This window comes from Phascolarctos cinereus, unplaced genomic scaffold (assembly GCF_003287225.1).
Source record: "Phascolarctos cinereus isolate Bilbo 61053 unplaced genomic scaffold, phaCin_HiC Scaffold_5;HRSCAF=322, whole genome shotgun sequence".
In the NCBI taxonomy this organism is placed as follows: domain Eukaryota; kingdom Metazoa; phylum Chordata; class Mammalia; order Diprotodontia; family Phascolarctidae; genus Phascolarctos; species Phascolarctos cinereus.
In genome coordinates, this window is record NW_027555958.1 from 143,734,865 (window position 1) to 143,753,570 (window position 18,706).

Consider the following 18,706-nt stretch of genomic DNA (forward strand, 5'->3'; position numbering starts at 1 on the left):
GCAGTCGGAGATTGGAAGTTGGAGGTCAGCAGAGAGATTAGGGCTGGATGGGTAAATTTGAGATCTGTTAGCATAGAGGTGATAATTTAGTTCATTGGTATCTGAAGAAATCACTTGGTAAAGCAATATAAAGGGAGAAGAGAATAGGGCCTAGGACAGAACCCTGAGAGACATCTATTATTAGAAGTCATGATCTGGGGGAGGTTCCAGCAAAGGAGACAGAGAAAGAGAAGTCAGGTAGTAAGAAAATCAGGAGAGAGTAATATCCCCAAAAGACCCCAGAAGACAGGGCCTATTTGGAGGTGTGTAACATAAATTTGTAGTAGATCTAGTCAAACCAATGTGTGATTTTCTCCACCTGAGTTCAAAAGCATGTATGCAAGTGAGAAGGCAGCTGATAGTGGTGGTGATCCAAGGCTAAACTTTGGCTGGGTGTAATCAGTGATATGATAAGGGGGCTAGGGATTCAAGAGAGGAAGAAAGTATAGACCTGAGTTGGTTCACCAAGGTGAATCAAGATGGGGAGAAGAGGAGAAAGAATCTTAGAAGGGGTGTCATTCCCTTTAATATCTACTGAGTTGGTTTCCTGGCTTAGTGCCTGGTCCTTATTGATGCAACTTTGATGTATCTTCCTTTCCCTCTTTCAGACATCACAGAGTGGTCTTGAAGATGAACAAATCCACTGAACTAATGGACAATTCAGGATTTACTCATCTTCAAGCCTTAAGGAGCTATTTGAAATCTGCAAGCCTAGAGAGAATATTGGTTAAGAACCCATTTTGATTTCTTCAGGACTAATCCTGAGGAAGGAGTTTTTTATGAGAAAGACAAGTTGACGTCATTTGAGGTAGTAGTAGATCTATCTTCAACTTCTGCCGAAATTACAATCATGAAAACATTATTTGCCATTTGCAAATAACTTCAGCTTCCAAAGTGTGTTGTATCACCTCCACTGGAATTTTTGATGTTAGAAGACCTCCCATGGCCACTTCTTCAAACTGATCAGAATGCGTGATTAATTGCCCATGTCTAGAGCTAGATGTGCAGGGGTTGAGGGGTGACCAACAGAGAAACTGCCTGAGGAATTCAAGCTGTTCACAACCCATCAACATGAATTATCTGTCCATAAAGGATGTTTTTTATGGGAATAGTGTAGTTATTCCAGAAGGTGGTTGTCATGTTATTTGAGTCACACTACATGAAGCACATATGGGAACTGTTTGCATGAAAGCGTTCTCTGGAAGCACCTTTGGTGGATTGGAATTGATTTTGAAATTGAAAAAAAAAAGAGTACTATATAGAACATGACAACCTACTCAACATAAATCACCAAAGGCATCTTCTTTTCTGTAGGAAGTGACCAAAATAAACATTTGTTAAGATTTTATAGAATGATTCCTGAGGAAGAACTTCTTGATTAGATGAATACTTCAGAATGATTGACTTTGCTTCTAGTTCCACTTCTAACCCCAACTGCCTCAAACTCAGTTATGTAGCAGTTATTTTTTTTTTAACATGTAGATTGCCCAATGACATTCTCCCCCATCTCCCTCTGAAACAGTCTGTATCTACTTCAATTGCACTGAAGGGTTTAGAGGATAGAAACTTTACCTGAACTGTCACTACCACCTCTTTTTGCTCTTAGGTGACCAAAAGTCCAAGTGAAAGTATACCATGGTGGGGCAGCTAGGTGGCACAGTGGATAGAGCACTGGCCCTGGATTCAGGAGGACCTGAGTTCAAATCTGGCCTCAGACACATAACACTAAATAGCTGTGTGACCCTGAGCAAGTCACTTGACACTATTGCCTAACTAAAAAAAAAAAAAGAAAAAAAGAAAAAAGAAAGTATGCCACAATAAAGATTTTTGTAGAGAAGTCAGCAAGATTTTCCAGGTTTCTTATTCCTCAATATGTAACTCCATGTTCAATAATAGTAGTCTTAATTGACAATGGAGCAATGTCTCAATGCTTTTTTCAGTCATGTCCATCCATACAGAGATGAATAACTATGAGACAAACAAGAATATATCTGGAACACTATTTTAAGAAGTACTAATTCTCTTAAAATTTTACCATGGGTCGTTTTTTTTTTGCTATAAACTATGGAGATAGACTGAGTTGAGGTTCTGCTCACATAAGTACGGTTAGATAAGGGTCAGAGTAAATATAGGTCAGTGTGCCAACACTATATAGATCAGTTTTGAAAGTATTCTTTCCATAGTGACTTGATTGCTTTTGAAGCAACCCGTCTGAAGCTCTGGTTTTCATCTTTTACCTATTCTTCCTGAAGATTCACTGGAACTACTAGTGTTTAAAGGAAGAAGTATTCTCTATCCACTGCATGTGGTAAAGTAGAATTTCCTGACATTTCTATATGCTCCAACAAACTACTAAGATAACTTTCCTGGTTAAATATGTATATGTATATGTATATGTATATGTATATGTATATGTATATGTATATGTATATGTATATGTATATGTATATGTATATGTATATGTATATGTATATGTATATGTATATGTATATGTATATGTATATGTATATGTATGTGTATATGTATGTGTATATGCATGTGTTTGTGTGCATATACATACATCTATACATATATACACATACATATACATACATATATACACATACATATACATACATATACACACATATACATATACATATATATATACACACACACATACATACATACATACATACATACATACATACATATATACTGGTGAGGGAGGAGTTGAAAGACGGAGGAGTGTGATGCAGCTTGGAGTGTGTTGTGGTACGCCATGATATATTTTATAGCATCATAGACCTAAGGCTGGAAAGAACCACTGAAGTCTTTAGATCCAACTCTTTCATTTTATAGATGAAAGAATTGAGACCCAGATAGGGACAGTTACTAGCCTACGATCACGTGGAAAATAGTACAATTGCAATTCAAATCTGGGTCTTTTGACTCTAAATTCAGCTCTTGTTACTCCATTTCAATTCTTGTGTTACATAACTTTTAAAGTTTCCATTGTTGCAAGCTACAATTATTTGTAAAGTGCTTTTGCACAAATAAACAAATATGAAGAACTACTTATTTCTTGTCAGTTTCCTGACAGAATCAATCGATCAACCAACCAAAATTTAGGTCATTTCAGAGGCCATCTAGTCCATCTCCCTCATTTAACCAAAGAGGAAACTGAGGTCCAGGGAAATGAAGTGAGGTCCCAAAGGCAGTAATATTCAGAAGTGTGGTTCTACCCCAGATCCTCTGACTTGAAAGCCAGTGCTCTTCAAAGGAGTCATGAGGAGCTAGGGATTTAAAGAAGTGGTACTTTATCTCAGTTTTGAAGGAAACAAGAGCTTCTAAGAGGTAGAGATTAGAAGGGAGCCAGTGTAAAAGCACAGACATAGAAGATGAAATGCCACGTATGACAAAGAACAAGGTTGGTTTGGGTGGGTAATAGACTATGATTGGGGGTGGGAATGTATAACAAAACTGTAAAAGTAGGTTGCAGTCATATTGTGAAGGGCTTTAAATGTCAAACAAATGAGTTTATATTTTATTCAAAAGGCAAAAGGGAATGTAGATGAGAGAAATGGTTGGATTTATGCATTAAGAAAATCACTTTCTAAGTGGTATGGAGAATGGATTGGAGAAGCAAGAGATTTAATTAGGAGGTTAATATAATAGTGGAAAATGGGTTAGATGAAAGATATGAAGAAAGAAACAAAATCTTACAACTGAGTGGATATGCAGGGAAAGGGGCAGTGAAGAATTGAGGACCATACTAAGGTTGAAACTCCTGGAGGGTTGGTGGTCACCTTAAAAGAAATAGAGATGAAAGGTATAAGGTGGGTATAAGGCTCAAATGAGATAGCATTTAAAAAGAAAGCACTTAGCGTAATGTCTACCATACAGTAGGTGCTATATAAATGCTTATTACCTTCTCTTTCCTTCCTATCCTCCCATAAGTTCAGTTATTATCTCTACACAGATGATTTTCAGATCTATTTATCTACTTCTAATATCTCTAAGTACTTTTTTTAAAAAATGCTATCTCATTTGAGCCTTATACCTACCTTGTGAGGTAAGTCATTATTATTCCCAGTTTACAGTGAAGAAATGGAGGCAAATAGAGCTTAAGTGGCTTGCTCAGTCACACAGATAGTAGGTATCTGAGTATGGATTTGAACTCAGGTCTTTCTTACTGCAAGCCAACTGCTTTATCCACTGAACCACCTTCAGTTGATGAGGTCCATGAGAGAGAAGATGATCTGGGTACAAGCTTGGGGTGTAAGCAGGGTGCAGGAAATGGATGATTATTTAGTAAAGGAGACTGAGACTGTGTTTAGAGAGGTAGATGGAGAAAGATATCTGGGAATACAGGGTGAACAATAGAAAAATCATCAGAAAGGATGAGGATTGGGAAAATGTAAGCAAGTGATCATTGATAGGGCAGCTAGGTGGTACAGGAGATAGTGTGTGGGCCCTGGGATCAGGAGACTTGAGTTCAAATACGGCCTTAGACATTTACTAGCTGTATGACCCTGGGCAAGCCACTTAACCCTGTTTGTCTCAGTTTTTTATTGGTAATTATATTCTCTCTCATCTGCAGTCACAGACTTTTCCTACTGACCTTCTAAGTTGTCTTTGGTATTCGTGGGTTAAGAAGTCTGGAAACTGCCACAGCTGCCTGTGATTCAGTCCTCCAAGGCCTGCTCCAGGTTCACTGAGGCCTGGGCTTTGCCTGTGCATCCATGCTGAACTATGCTTCTTTCTCAGCCTGGCGCAATAGACCTTTCCAATCAATAATCCAGGTTGTCTTGGGCTGGAAATTTGCTTCACTCTATCTTTTTGTGGGTTCTGCTGCTTTAGAATTTGTTTAGAGCCATTTTTATAGGTATTTGGAGGGGTTTGGGGGAGAGCTCAAGCAAGTCACTGCTTTTATTCTGCCATCTTGGAGATGAAGTTTTTTTTAACTTCAAAGTTGCTGTTTCCTCTGGGTAGGCACCGCTGAGACACCCAGCAAGGCTGAAGGATATTAATGCATTTTTTTTTTCTGCCGTAATGAGTAACTGAAACCACAGTTACTAGTTACAGGACCCTGTGCAGAAATGGTTAAACGTCTGTTTTGGCTGTTAATAGTTTTATATAAGATATACATACATTTTATTGTTTATCTTCATTAATAATTTCATTCTTGGTGTTTGTGTGCATGCTCTTTTTGATGTCCCTGGAAACCCTGAAGAACCCTGGGATACAGCTGCTCTTAGGTGGATCCAATTTTCTTGACTGGGAAGCAACATATTTGGTCTCCTGAGAGTTCCTTGGAAGGGAAATATTTTGACAAATTTGTGCTCTGAAAAGCAACTTTGGGAAATCAAGGCAGTCTCAACTTACAAGTTTTTGGGTTAGATAAGCTCTCAGCCTGGTTCTAGGGACAAGGGCATTAGCTTTATTTCATTTTCATATTTATGATCCCTACTTCTTCACCCTAATCCTGACCCTGTCCCTAATCTAAATCTCTACTCTACCCCCATACCCATGTTGATGAGCTTGATAGTTCAAGCCACAAAGACAGATATGATGGTGCATTATTGTGAAAATAGTATTGGCTAGAAGTCAGAAGATCTGAATTTTAGTTTTGGCCCATTACTGACTAGCTATATGACTCTGGGTAGGTCATTGTTATTTCTTGTTTAGAAGATAAGAAATGACGCCATAGGTTTGAAATTATAAAGTAACATTTGCTTTATTTCCCTCTCTCACTATGTTGTGAGAAGCAAATGGGATAAAGTAAGTGAAAATGCTTTGAGAAGTTTAAATGTCATCTACAAAGAATGGGAACTGTTATTACCATATAGGGTAATACTCAATAATGTGTCACTAAAATCTTAAAGATTTGAGACAGATAAAAAAACCAAGATATGAGCATATAGGTTACTTAGAAGCTAAAATATTGTTTTTGGGAGCAAAAGTTTTAGCGGCAGCATATACTGGGTGTTTGATAAGTGAGATACAATTTGTTTCTTAATTGATTCTTTGTAAATGTATTTTTGTGGAGCTGAATTTATAGATCTAGCAATCATCTACCCAGGGATGCTAATTGATCCCATGGGAGCTGAAGAAAGACTGAGAAAATCAATCATGTATTTACATACTGGAGGCACTTAAGAAATGTTGAATAATAAGCTGTCATGAGATTTTTGGATAAATATGCCATGGAAGCCTAGACTTTGAGGCAAACAGAATTTCAAAAGTTCTGAGAAGCAACAGCTTCTTTTTTACACTTGATATCATCGCTTTCTCCTGGGGCACGGTTTAGTGGAATGGTAGAACAAAGGACTATGGGAAAGAAAAAGAGAATTTTGTGAAATAGTTAATATACAAATTCAATGGGGTAGGCTTCCTTCAATACTCACATATCAGCAATGACACTAAAAATGTTGTGCCAGCATTATTATTTGTAAGCACAACAATTATTTTATTTTTTAATTCTGGATTTTAAAATACCAAAGAAATGATCATTTCATACACACACACTCATACACCCCCCCCCCCCACATATTTCCATTATATGTATGTGTGTGTGTGTGTGTGTGTGTGTGTATTTGTGTATGTGTGTAGGACAGAAGAGGATAGCACATGAAATTGTGGATCTAATATGTCGAGTTTGCTTTTTTAAAAAAGAATAAATTTAACATGAACTCTCTTTCACAAAATTTATTGCTTAGTCGTTACTTAAGTATCCTCTCAAATCTTTTGTTATAATTGGAGTAAAAGTCAGTCTCTGGAAAATTCATTTGGGTAACTATTTAAAACAAGGGTGGAAAACTTCTACCTGCAAAAGTGTTGTTAACTTCCCAACAGCATTTGATCCTCCAAAAGAAATTGGAGTCAGAGTAGAAACTTTTGAGAAAGTAACAAAATCAGATAAACCTGTATGTCAAGTATAAATGATTCTAATGGGCCTCCTGCTTTCTTTCCTTGTTTCCCTCTATTCCAATATCACTTTTAGTTCTCCTTTTATTTGTGCCCTACATATTGAACTTGCTTGTCAAATTTGTGTCTTCAAAACTACAGGCCATTCACCTACAGTTGGTAGCAAACAGTGGGTACCAACCCATGTCTACCTGTTGTACCCTGGATGCAGCCTATGCTCAGGTTCCAGTCAACCTCTTCCCTGGGACCCCCTTGAGGCAGAGATAGCTCTATGCCCCTTGCCAGCAGGAAGTAGTTTCAAAAACTGAGACCTTTGCACCTTATCCCAAAAGATTTTGAGTCCCATTTGTTTGAGGGGGGAATGATAGGATGATGGGACCTCGACCCTTAAAAGGAAAAAGACCATGTCTTTAAAAGCAACCCAGTCCCGGAATTTTTCCATACATTTCAGTAACCCAGATCACTGGTGCCCCTGGCCAAGACATCTGGCCCACTTCAGCCCGTATAGATCACTTAATTAGCTTAGGTGACAGTCCTTTCACTGTTGCTCTTGACCCACCCCAGACTACTTAACATTTCTTTCATCATTACACCTGGCCCACTACAGACTAGTTAATACTACTTTCACTATTGCATCTGACCCACCCCAGGCTATTTAGCTCCTTAATCTCATCCAGATCTTTTCACTGTCCTTTTTGTATGTAAGTATCAGTCTCATCCCCATTAAGTTGCAGATTCTCTAAGAATCTCTCCCAATTCTATTGACTTTACAATAAATCTTATCTCTTGAAAAAAAGTGTAATTGATTTTTTAACATTCATTTTTAAAAAAATTTGAGTTCCGAATTCTGTCCCATGCTCCTAACCTCCCCCATTCATTGTGAAGGCAAGAAATATGATATGAATTATACATGTGAAATCATGCAAAACATTTTCATATTAGCCATGTTATTTTTTTAAAAAGCAAGAACAATAAAAAAAAGTGAAAAAAATATTGCTTCCATCTGCCTTGATCCTGTTCTTTCTTTGGAGGAGGATAACGTTTTTCATCATAAATCCTTTGGAATTGTCTTGGATCATTGTAGTGCTGAGAATAACTAAGTAATTTTTTCACAGTACTGCTATCACAATACTGCTGTTTCTGTGTACATTGTGTTCCAGGTTCTGTTCACTTTAATTTGCATCAGTTCATATAAGTCTTCCCAGGTTTTGTCTGAAACCATCCTTCATATTATTTCTTAGAGCACAATAGTATTTCATCACAATCATATACCAAAACTTGTTCAGTCATTGCCCAGTTGATTGATGGTCATCTCTTCAATTTCCAATTCTTTGCCACCACAAAATGAGCTACTACAAATATTTTTGTACATACAAGTCCTTTTCCTTTTTCTTTAATCTCTTTGGGATAGGGACCTAGTAGTGGCATTGCTGAAAAAAAGGGTATGCACAGTTTTATAGCTCTTTGGGAGTAGTTCCAAATTGTTCTCCAGAATGGTTGGATTAGTTCACAACTCCTTCAACAATGCCTTAGTGTCCCAGTTTTCCCACATTCCCTCCAACATTTATCACTTTCCTTTTCAGTCATATTAGCCAATCTAATGGGTATGAGATGGTATCTCAGAGTTGTTTTAATTTTCATTTCTCTGATATTTAGATTAGATTAGATAGATTTAGATTAGATAAATGCTTTAGAGCATTTTTTACATGACTATAGATAGCTTTGATTTCTTCTGAAAATTGCCTGTTCATATCCCTTGATCATTTATCAATTGGGGAATGACTTGTATTCTTATAAATTTGACTTAGTTCTCTATGTATTTGAGACAGGCCTTCATCAGAGAAACTTACATTAAATTTTTTTTTCTCAGTTTCCTGTTTTCCTTCTAATCTTGGCTGCATTAGTTTTGTTTGCACAAAATCTTTTAAATTTAATGTAGTCAAAATTATTCATTTTATATCTCATAATGCTCTCTATCTCTTATTTGGTCATAAATTCTTCCCTTTCCCATAGATCTAACAGATAAATTTTTCCATGCTCCCCTATTTTGCTTAATGTGTTACTCTTTATGTCTAAATCATCTACTCATTTTGACTTTATATACACATATCTGTATATGTGTATGTATGTGTATATATATGTATATATATATATATGTATATATATATATATATACATGTATGTATGTATGTATGTATATAGTATGATATTGGTCTAGTTTGTACCAAACTGCTTTCCAATTTCCCAGCAGTTTTTTGTCACATACTGAGTTCTTGTCACAGAAGTTTGCATCTGTGTGTTTATCAAACACTAGATTACGATGGTCATTTACTACTGTGTTTTATGTACCTAATCTATTTCACTGATCTATCATTCTGTTTCTTAGCCAGTATCAGATTGTTTTGATGATTACTGCTTCACAAAGCTTTATAAAGTTAATACAGTTTTAGATCTGGTATTGCAAGGCTACCTTCCTTCACATTTTTTTTCCATTGATTTACTTGGTGTTCTTGACCTTATGTTCTTCCAGCTGAATTTTGTTAATTTTTTTCTGATCTCTATAAAATAATTTTTGTGACAGTTTTATTGGAATGGCATTGAATGAGTAAATTAATTTTGATAGAATTGTCATTTTTATTATGTTAGTTAGCTTGGCCTACTCATGAGCAATTAATATTTCTCCATTTGTTTAGATCTGACTTTATTTGTGTAAAAAGTGTTTTATAATTGTGTTTATATAATTCTTGAGTTTATCTTGGCTGGTAGACTCTCAAATATTTTAAATAGAATTTCTCTGTCTCTTGCTGCTGCATTTTGTTGTTAATACATATAAACACTGATGACTTATGTAGGTTTATTTTATATTCTGCACCTTTGCTGAAGTTGTTAATTGTTTCAACTAGTTTTTTTTTTAGTTGATTCACTAATTGATTCAATTTAGTTGATTCTTTAAGTATATTACCATATCATCTACAAAGAGGGTTGGTTTTGTTTCCTTGCTGCCTATTCTAATTCTTTGCATTTCTTTTTCTTCTCTTATTGCCAAAGATAGCATTTCTAGTACAATATTGAAAAATAGTGGTGATAATGGACATCTTTGCTTCACCCTTGATCTTATTGGGAGGACTTCTAGCTTATCATCATTACACATAATGCTTGATGATGGTTTTAGATAGATACTAATTTTTTTTTTTATAAAACTCCATATATTTCTATGCTTTCTAATGTTTTTAATAGGAATGAATATATTTTGTCAAAAACTTTTTTTTGCATCTTTTGAGATAATCATATGATTTTTGTTATTTTTGTTATTGATATAATTAATTATGCTGATAGTTTCCCTAATATTGAACCAGCCTTGTATTCCTGGTATTAACAAGTAAGCTATCCTGCTGGTTTGTTACTCCTTTTGACATTCCTTCTGTTCTCTTCCATGAATTTAAAAAAAAATGCTTCAGTGATCATATTTTCTTTTTCTTCGCTTTCTTTTTGTTGTACATGTCATTTCTTCTGTTAAACTGCAAACTCCTTGAGGTCAGGAAAAGAGTCTTATTTATCTGTGTATTTTCCTTTGCACCCTGTTGTTGAGTTGTTTCAGTTGTGTCAAACTCTTTGTGACCCCATTTGGGATTTTCTTGGGTGGTTTGCCATTTCCTTAACCAGCTCATTTTAGGGATGAGAAAACTGAGGGAAACATAACTAAATGGCCAGTGTTACACAGCTAATAAGTATCTGAGGCCGGATTTGAATTCAGGTCTCACTGACTCCAGGACCAGTATCTATTCACTGCACCACCTCGATTCCCCATCATCACTTATAGTATAGCATATACAATAACGAGCATATAGAAATTCTTTAGTCAAACCTTTTATCAAATGAAATAAAAGAAGAAAACTCATAGTAGATAGGCATAGTCAAGCAACTTAAAGTTCCACAATAGTTAGTACAATTTTTAAATCTGTTAAAGAAGTCAAAGCACCATGCTATTTCTTGAAGCCCTTGGGATTATAGCAATTTGAGCTGGAAGGATATTTGGGATCACCTCATCCAACTTATTCTACAGATAAGAAAACAGAAGCCCAGAAAAGTTAAGTAACTTGTCAAAGAGACACAGTAAAAATCAGGGCCAGTATTTGAATCCAGGCGATCTGACTCTAGATCCAGAATTTTTTTGCATTGCACCATATTGTCTTAGCAAACTAAAGATGATTGTTTCATGATACATCCTAAAAATTATCCTGTTGGAAATAAAGCTTTTTTCTATACATAAAATTCAGATCAGAAAGATCTGCTGACCTCTGGGGGAAAAAAAGGCAATTGAGAGAGTTTAAATAAGCCATTGAGATGTAGTTTAGAAATAATTTAGCTGCGATAGTTTATGATTTCTCATATTCTTTCAGCAAACAACTGTTATATTACAAATCAAGGAAAATAAGGGCTAACAAAATAGGCCCCTGATTGTTTCTGGATTCCTACTATGTCACCATGTTAACATGGTTGGTAGTAGCCAGTGGTGTCGTTGGAACTGGGTTGTACCACCTCTCAAGAGCCAATGGTCACATTTTCAAGTGTCAGAAGCTGATAAAATCATGAATCAGAGCTTGATTTATTGCTTTGTCAATTGTCTAAACTTGATAAAGTGATGGAAAAAAATGGTAATTATACTCAAAAGTATGTTGTATATATATATTTTCCCACCAATGGAGTGAGCTAGTAAACATTTACCCACATACCTCTGGCAGAAGCAGATTAGTTGGCAAGCCTTGGTACCTGGAACCATTTATGTGTACCTGGAGCCATTTATGTTCATGCTGTTGTATTTAGAATGTCTTATCTACCTCTCTTTTCCTAAAAAGTTCTTTTGTTGTTTTGTTATTCAGTGATTTCAGTTGTATCTGACTCTTTCTTGCATAGATACTGGAGTTGTTTGCCATTTCCTTCTCCAGATCATGTTACAGATGAGGAAACTGAGGCAAATAGCATTAAGTGACTTATCCAGAGTCTATAGCTAATAAGTATGTGAGGCTGGATTTGAATTCAGGTCTTCCTGATTCCAGGCCTCGCATTCTATCTACTGCTTCACCTAGCTGCCCATAACAACAAATTTGAGCCATCCTTTAAAGACTAAATCACAGTGCTACATCCTCTATGAATGGCTACCACTGATCTTCCCCCTACGACTTCATATAGCCATTTTATAGTTCTCTAAATTTTTGATTATTTAATGTTATGATTTATCATAATATGTTTGTATCTTATCTGCTACTAGATGGAAAGCTTTATAAAGGCATGATTTATTTCTGAATCTTGGTGTTCATGAAAGATTATAGGAGTAAGATAAAGATAGTGTCCTTTCTAGGATGGTGGAAACCTGCCTTCACAGGAGTGGGGTGAGGAAGAAAAGACTCTGATGATAAAATCTCCATTTTTATATTCCATCTCATGTCCTGAGACTAAAAATTCACAGGAGGTGTTCCCAGGAAGTAGGCTATGCCTCAGTATAAAGTTTTCTACTTCAGATAAGATGAAGTGAAATTCTAATCATAGAATAGTATTCCTAGCTTGAGCACTGACTTCCTCAGTGACCTTGCTCACTTAACCATTCACTACCTCTACTTATAAAATTATGACTCAACCACTTGTCATGTGTAGCCCATAGGAAGGCTGTGGCCCACGATACCGTGGCAATGACTGTCATAAAACTACATATATGAGAAGGAGGAATAGGGCACAGAACATTAGCTTCAGAACAACAAAGACTCAGTCTTTATGCCAATGCCCTTACCAATAAAATCCAGAGCAAGGCAAATAGCCTTTTATCTTTGAATAACTGGTCAAATAACTAGCGCATTTATCTTTGTACCACTTCTGAAAAGAAACAAAAAAAAACTTCTGATAACTACACAGGTAGGACAGGGAGAAACAGACTTATCTAAAGTCATAGAAAGACAACTGCATAAATGGGAACAGATTTTAGGCCTCTTACTTTATAATCTAGAACTCATTCCTTTCCTCAGTTTTCTTTCACTGATTCACTTGGACATTACACTCCTAAGAGAATAGGTAGGATTTTGCTTTCTTCTCTTCCTTTAGCAAAATGTCTGTGGGAATTTTGACTGCACTCTATAGGATCTGCTTTGACTTTGTGTTAACTACTCATACCTAAGACCACTTCTGAACAACTCTTAGCAATCACAAGAGGGAAAAGGAATGATAAAGCAGGATTTTTATAGACAAAAGGTCTTCACCAGAACTGCAGTGGTGGTAGTATGGAGGGTGAGGTTTGTAGCTTTAAATGCATAACTTATAGGGGGTCATTTTAGGCATTTTGCAATGCCACTTAACTCTTGGTCTGAGTACTAAATAATGAATGTAAAGAACTAAGTATTAGAGAGGACAGAATATCAAGGAGTTATCATTCTATACCCCTCTTCCTTTTTGTAGCCAAACTAATGAAAAACTGTTTATACTCAATGTGTCCACTTCGCCTTTCACTCCTCAAAACTCGTAATCTGTTTCCCAGTTTTATTACTCAAATGAAACCTTTCTCTCCAAAGTTCCTATTTTTTTTCAGCTACCAAATTCTTTTCTTTTCTTTTCTTTTCTTTTCTTTTTTCTTTCTTTTCTTTGTCAGGCAATTGGGGTTAAGTGACTTGCCCAAGGTCACACAGCTAGTAAGTGACAAGTATTTGGTCTGAGGCCGATTTGAACTCAGATCATCCTGACTTCAGGGCCAGTGCTCTATCCACTGTGCCATCTAGTTGCCCCTCAGCTACCAAATTCAATGGCATTTTCTCAGTCCTCATCCTTCTTGACCTTGCTGCAATATATGATACTGTTTGACACTATCTTCTAGATATTTTCTTCTCTTTGAATTTCATGAGCCTGTTCACTCTTTTCTCTCTTCCTGCCTATATGATTGCTTCTTCTCAGACTTCTTGGTTGGATCACCATTCATGTTTTACCATCTAACTGTAGGTGTTCCCTAAGACTCTTCCATAGTTATTCTTCTCTTTTCTCTGCATGTTTTCTATCTCAGTGATCTCATCAACTCCTATGAGTTTAATCATTATTCCAGGGGACCTGACTCTCAGAACTGTCTAGCCCCACTCTCTTATATCTTCCTTCCGTCCTTCCCTTCTTCTTTCCTCTCCTTTCCATTCTTCATCTCTTCCTGCTATGTTTCTTTCTTTCCTCTCTTTATTCGTCTCTTCCTTTCACCTTTCCTCCCTTCCTCACTCCCTTCCCTTCCTTTCTTCCTATCTCTCTTCCTCCTACATTCCTTCCTCCCTCTCCCCCCTCTCTTTTTTCCTCCTTCCTTCTCTTCCTAGGTTTTTCTGAGGCAATGTGGTGCTGTGGATAGAACAGTGGATTTGGAGTTAAAAGATCTGAGTTTCACTATCAATTTTGTTACTTTCTATCTATGTGTCTTTATTAAGTGACAAGTCACTTAACCTCTCTGAGATTCAGTTTCCTTATCTATAAAATGAGGATATTGGACCAAATGGCCCCTAAATTCTAAATTCTACATTTCTTCCGCTATGTTCTCTCTTATTTAACTTTCTTTTTAAAAACTCTGCATAGGTAATTGCAAAACACTGTTTATGAGGTAGAAATAAGGAAAGAAATGTATATTTAATTTGTTCTCTGAAAACTTATAATCTTGTAGGAAGGAAATAAGTCACGTACATAACTAAATGTAGTACAAAATGGGTAGAGAAAATAAATTTTAAAAAGTAAAAAGATGCTATGGCATCCAGTTACAAAGTGACACCCAGGTGCTTATCATCAGTCCCTCCAAACTCACTCTTCCTTTATGAGTTCTTTCTGCATCTTACAGGGCATCTAGTCACTGGTAACTTGGCTTAGGCATAAATTCCAGATATAGGATAAGTGAGAGCTTTCCTAGGTGGTAATGCTGACCCAGCAGCCCCAAAGCATGACAAGGCCATTAAGCCTTAAGTGCCTCAAGCATGAGAATAGTTTGAGTGACAAGGTTCACATATCAAAAGTGATGTTCAGGACATCTCTCTGTCGCAGCAGGGACCAGCTGTGATGCAGAATTTCATAAAGGAATGAAAGGCAAATGAATTACTTTATTATATATTGTTCAAGTGATACATTAAATACCTGAAAATCAAATGAGACTTTGTAGTGATTCTCTAGAACTATCAGTCTAGTTCGATATTAGTTACATAGTTTAAAAATTAATCCATAAATATTAAAAAGGGATCATGGGAAGGTGGGAGGTGACAACTCTTGCCACAGCAAGGTTGTCTAGAAGGGACACCTCCAGTCACACATTTTACACAGTAAACTCAGAAAAATATCCCTTTAAAAACATATTCATCTATAATGTAGGAAGCACATAGTATGGGAAGGAAATAGAGTATCTAGGAAAAAATAACAATGTCTCAAATTTGAAAAATTATTAAGCAGAAATTTCATGGTATTAATAAAGAGCTGACAGTATGTTGCTGAATCTGAAATGAAAATCTGAGATCATTTTGAGTTCTCAGTAAATAATTCAAAGTTATTTCCTATATTTGAAAAGCCTTGCCATTATTTCCACCTGTTGGATAGAACTCATCCTTCTCAATCCTATTCAAATCCTACCTCCTTCATAAAGTCTTTAATATTCCCAACTGTCAAAAATCTCTCCTAACAACTATCATTGTGTGAACACTCATTGCAGTGTTTATAGCTTATATCTTGTATAATTTTTTTTTAATGCATGTCATCATTCCTAGTAGATTGTAAACTCCTTGTGGTCAGGGATAGAACCTTATTTATTCATAAATCCTCCCTACTACCTAGCACAGTGCTCTGCACACATTAGGTGGTTAATAAATGTTTGTTGTGTGATTCCATGAACATACATTTAGAAAAATGATGAATATGCTTACATACATTCTGTTGTTCTGGCCTCCTTGCATAAAATAAACCTATAATTAATTTTGTAATAGAATGTAAAAATATTTAAGGGCCAAGACTGTCTTACTTTTGTGTATGCTATATTTTCCCAGCTATATGAAAAATTTTACCAAGGAAGACATGCCTAGTATTTCTTTGACTACCTTACATTGCATTAAAATTAGGAGATATTTAATAAACATTTTAAATGAATGAAAGTTAATCAATCAATGAGCATTTATTAAGAGATTACTACAAGCTGAGTACTATGGAAACAAATGCATTGTATATTTGTACATAATTGCTTGCAAATTGTCTCTCCAATTAGACCGAAAGCTCCTTGAAAATAGGGATTGTCTTGCCTTTCTTTGTATACACAGTACCTGACACATAGAAGGCACTTAATACATTTTTATTGACTGACTAACCTTTGCCACAGGTTAAAGTCATATCGCTGCCTGTTTTTCATCTTCATCCTCTTAGCACAGTGTCTTATGGATAGTTGTTTTATGCTACATTCAGTCGAATTGAGTTGCCAATTCCAACCATGAACTTGGATGTAAATATTAACATATAAATATTAACATGATAAAGCAACATTTAGAGAGGCAGTGTGGCAGACTTGGAGTCAGGTTCTGTCCCTGGCACATATTGGTTGGCTTTGTTACCCTAGGGTTTGATTTATTGCATTGTTGATAGTCTAGGCTTAAGAAAGTGATGGAGAATGTTGATAATGCAGATTAAACTTAAAAGTGAGTCATGTATACATTTTTTTTCCCCTGGAGAGCAGATTGTTGAACATTTAGCAGTATATGTATATCATATATTAGGGAACTCCTGATTCTCTCCAGTCAAGAAGTCCTATTTATTATTACTTGTAGTCTTAGGGTTTCCTGAAATTTACAAAGGTTAAGAAGCTTGCTTATGGTCATATAGTCACTAGTATCAGAAGTGAGATTTGAATTGAGGTCTTCCTAATTCAAAGACCAGTACTCTTTCTACTAAGTTATGACCTATTTGTTGAGGAATCTCATGGAGTAAATGGCCTTAACTTTTGAGGACAATATCATACAAAGAAAGTATCCTGACTTCTCATTAAATTGTCCATTGATAAAATGGAGGGGAGAGAGAGAGAGAGAGAGAGAGAGAGAGAGAGTTGAGTAAAACAGATCCTTAGTATGACCTAGAATGGTACTTAAGTTTTTGTCTTCCCTTTGATACTAGAAAGTTTTAGTTTTTGATGACTGGAAGGTACTGGAGTTGTAAAGAGCTGACTACCGACATTTGTTAACTTCTCCTCATCCTTCCAGGCTACTGGATCCCAGACCCCAGCTTCATTTTGTTCCTGTCCACTTGCGCCAGGGCTTAATGACTGTTGCTGAGGTGGGAGAATCAGAATGCTACAAAAAGATCTGTTTTCCTAAACCTGTACAACAGTTTGAAGAAATCTCTATTTTAATCCCTTTTTACCATTAACATTCCCTACCGATTTTGTATTTCAGAATCTGAAACCTTGTAGAAACTCATTTTGTTAGAACCACGGCAAAATCTAATTATTGAAACATCACAATCTTTTTGATTGTGTGCAACATGAGTAAATAGAAAGTGCATTTAATAAACTACCAAGGCTAAATAAGAGTCTCATAAAGAGGAATGATGAGAGGTTAGAAATATAATGCAATCAGATATCACTAATGGAGACAATGACATTGCATTATTACTGCTCAACAGCAAAGCTATAAATAAAAAGAAATATAGAGCAAAGACCTTGAATCCAAAATTGAATAAAGTCCTCTTATGTGGAAGAAAAACTCTTTTTGGTTATTTATAAAAGTTAAAAAAAGTCTGTTTTCTAATTACTGTTGTGAGAATCTCTAGAATAACCCCTTTCTTTATATAGGCAAGTGTGAGAGACCAAAGCCTAGGATATGGAGCATGTTGTATGGGTAATAAGGGAAGCTCACTTGATATTTCTTTTCTCCCTCTTAAAAAATGATCCACTTTATATTGTATCTACTCTGTGCCAGGCACTGTGCTAAACACTTTATAAATATTTATAAATATTATTGTGCTACTGCGATTCCTACTTTACAGTTAAGGAAACTGAGGCAAAGAATGGTTAAATGACTTGCTCAGGGTCACACAGTGTCTAAGTTGGGATTTGAACTCAGGTCTTCCTGATCACAAGCCCAGCATTCTGTCCATTGAACTACCTAGTTGTTTCAAATTCACAAATGGGTACAATTTCCTGAACTTTTTAAGTTGGCAAATATGGAAGAAACCTATCAAGGAAACTTATAAGGGGATGAAAAAACTGCCAGTCCCTCCACGTAGAAGAATCAGTTTCATGTGTTCTAGCCCTTTGAATGTGGCTGTAGCACTGGCTTCTCCAGTGCAACAGAGAAAAGATCCACTTTAAATAAGCCATCATACCTATTAAAGAGTCTTAATTTTTATTCACAGTTATTAATTACTTAGGTATAAAAAGATTATTATCCCCACTGCAGCCTGGTGAAAGGCTAGAGTGTATACATAAATTTGGATCTTTGGCTTATAATGTTACCTATTTTAGAAAAACTGAGGCCTAAAGTAGTTAAGAAATTTGCCCAAGATCATGCAGTTAATCAGGGGGCAGATTTAAGGTTAGAACGGATCGATGTTTTATTTTGTTTTGTTTTTGTTTTCTTTATATAAACAAATGCAGTCACATGTTATAATGTCCCAATTGATCTAGCTACTTAACCTGCGACCTAAGTTAAGTCATTTGATGTCTCTAGGCCTCCGTTTCTTCATTAATAAAATGAGAGCTATAATAGATTATCTTCTGGTCAGCCTTGGTTTCTAG